Here is a 2,990-nt window from a genome sequence, read left to right on the forward strand (position 1 = left end):
ACCAAAGTAGAACTTTTTGGTATAAACTCAACTCGTCGTGTTTGGAGGAAGAAGAATACTGAGTTGCATCCCAAGAACACCATACCTACTGTGAAGCATGGGGGTGGAAACATCATGCTATGGGGCTGTTTTTCTGCCAAGGGGACAGGACGACTGATCCGTGTTAAGGACAGAATGAATGGGGCCATGTATCGTGAGATTTTGAGCCAAAACCTCCTTCCATCAGTGAGAACTTTGAAGATGAAACGAGGCTGGGTCTTCCAACATGACAATGATCCAAAACACACCGCCCGGGCAACAAAGGAGTGGCTCCGTAAGAAGCATTTGAAAGTCCTGGAGTGGCCTAGCCAGTCTCCAGACCTCAACCCCATAGAAAATCTGTGGCGGGAGTTGAAAGTCCGTGTTGCTCGGCGACAGCCCCAAAACATCACTGCTCTCGAGAAGATCTGCATGGAGGAATGGGCCAAAATACCAGCTACTGTGTGTGCAAACCTGGTAAAGACCTATAGTAAACGTTTGACCTCTGTTATTGCCAACAAAGGTTATGTTACAAAGTATTGAGTTGTATTTTTGTTATTGACCAAATACTTATTTTCCACCCTGATTTACGAATAAATTCTTTACAAATCCTACCATGTGGATTCATGGATTTTTTTTTTTCACATTCTGTCTCTCACAGTTGAAGTGTACCTCTGGTGCAAATTACTGACCTCTGTCATCATTTTAAGTGGGGGAACTTGCACAATCGGTGGCTGACTAAATACTTTTTTGCCCCACTGTATGTGTCGCTAACTGGTGATTCTAGGTGGGTCATGTAGGTGAGGTGCTTGAAGTGCACAGAATAAGCTGCTGTATGAGTGTGTGGTTAGTCAACAGCACTTTGAGCTGTCAGTGAGACAGAAAAGAACTATATATATATATATATATATATATGTATATATATATATATATGCGCAAGTTCATTATGTATCTGTTTAATGGTGCAGACTGATGGTAGTTTGTACCTGTGAGCACAAACACCAACAATGAAGGCTAATAATCCAACATTTGAATCTATTTATTCTGAGCTGACTGAGAGCCAGGCTAAAAATAAAAAATCATCACTGCTGTCTACATCGCACCCTGTGCTGATTAAAGTGAGAGAAGGTCAGTGAGCAGGTTTTCCTGCAGTTTGATTCTTGGTTCAGTTTAAAGATTTGACTTTAGTTCAGATTACACTTTTGCTCAGTGTGTTTGTTCACTGTGGACTGATTCCAGATCAGACTATTCAGGAAACAACAGCAGACATCTGAAGACACTTTATTTACTAGATTTAAGCCCTAACAGTCCTTAAAAAAGTAAGTAACAGTAACCTAGGTATCATCTGTTTTTAAATATTTTACCCACGCCCACTCCATCCTTTTCAGTAACAACTCCTAAGGAAGAGTCAACGTTTGTCATTGTGTGGGCGAGCCTGAGTAACTTTCCACAGCATCAGCTCCTCAGCTGCAGGCAATTATTCTGGCAGTATTTAGGAGCAGCGCACACAATGAGTCTTTGCCAGATCATCTCCTAACCTCAGTTAGTTCACAGCCTCATGTTCCTGTGTATTTATCAGTTTTATCATTACTTAGTCTGGACTCCGTACCTGGACTCGTCATTCCAAACCCTGCCGTAGCCTTGCTTCTGGATTCAGCTGCTGCTTAATCTTTTTCAGACAAACTGCCATTCTCACCTGCCTGCCTCCCTGCACACCTATATTGGACTCAGCACTCGTCTGGACCTCGCCTCGCCTCCACCTCCAGCTAAACCCCGCCTGCAAACACGTAAGCCATCCCAGCTTGTCAAATGGGGAAACACTCACAACTCCTTGGACTGTTCTGATTTTCCTCTCCTATGTTTCAGTGCCCTGGTCTGCCAGTTTCCACCAGCCCCACTCCAGTCTCAGCAGTTTTTTGTTTTCGCAAATCACTTGGAGCTTCCGGTCTTTGGTTCTACGCCCGAGTCCATTCCACGCCACGGGCCTCTGAGCCCTGACAACGGTCTAAACATCTGGAAAGTCCTGGAGGAAGAGAATGGCTGGACTCATCTGGATTCTGCTTTCTGCGTGCCTGCTGGGTTGTACCTCTCAAGGTAAGCTGTGGTCTGTGTACCAACTTTAATCAGTCTGTGTGAAGTTATAGGCTGTAATCAGTAATAAAAGTTTTAGGTGGAGTTTGTGTACAATTAGAATTTAACCACACAAACCTGGAGTAAATCAAAGTTAACTAAATAAGGAATTCAGGACTTTCGGAGTTACTGACATTTTTATACACAGTCCCTTATAGTCAAAGCAGACATTGATTCAAAGTGTTGAAAATCACAATCAGCTCAGCTGCACCAAAAACCCCGAAAGAAGATAACTAAAGTGCACAGCTGCAGACTTTTTCCATGGTTGAGACAAACGACTTCACAAAGTCTAACAAAGTCAAAAACGCTCACGAGGAAGGAGGAGTATTATTATTAATAATAATAATAATAATAATAATAAGTCTAAAACCAAAAGATGCTGTTTATAATGGTAATTAAACTCTGTTTTAAATCCTTGAGGGTGTTTCTTGGTTGCGAACTTCTTTAGTTGTTCTGATCATAGAAATAATCAGGCATTTTACATGTCGTCTTTGATTTGTCAGGCCTTCTGTCGAACTGGTCAGTGGATTTTCTTTTTTTTTTTTAATAATCAAATTCGAATGTTTTGCTCGATTTATTAATAATCTTGTTTTTCCTTTTTTCCAGAAAAAACACTTTTTAACAGTTAAATTTAAAGGAAAATTCCCTGGATTGTCATTGAAACACATTATATTGTCCCAAATGCTGCTACCCAAGTGTTAACTGTACAGTCCATGTCCAGTGATCCTGATGCTTTCTGTTGAAGTAAACAGCTGTTTGAAACCTTTACCTCTCTGCTTTGTATAGTTTCTCTTTCAGACCAGAAAAAGTCACAGCTGATCTGGACAGGACGTCACTCTGAC

At 41.4% G+C, this 2,990-nt stretch overlaps 1 long non-coding RNA gene across 1 annotated transcript; it reads left to right on the plus strand.

Moving 5' to 3' along the window:
* The first annotated feature begins 1,470 nt into the window (after positions 1 to 1,470).
* Positions 1,471 to 2,990, plus strand: LOC121813695. The gene is made up of 3 exons (XR_006053830.1): positions 1,471 to 1,805; positions 1,885 to 2,112; positions 2,935 to 2,990. It is a non-coding gene; the product is annotated as an uncharacterized LOC121813695 (long non-coding RNA).

This window comes from Haplochromis burtoni, unplaced genomic scaffold, assembly GCF_018398535.1.
Source record: "Haplochromis burtoni strain Fernald_Lab_line unplaced genomic scaffold, NCSU_Asbu1 Contig_2281, whole genome shotgun sequence".
NCBI classification, from domain to species: Eukaryota; Metazoa; Chordata; class Actinopteri; order Cichliformes; family Cichlidae; genus Haplochromis; species Haplochromis burtoni.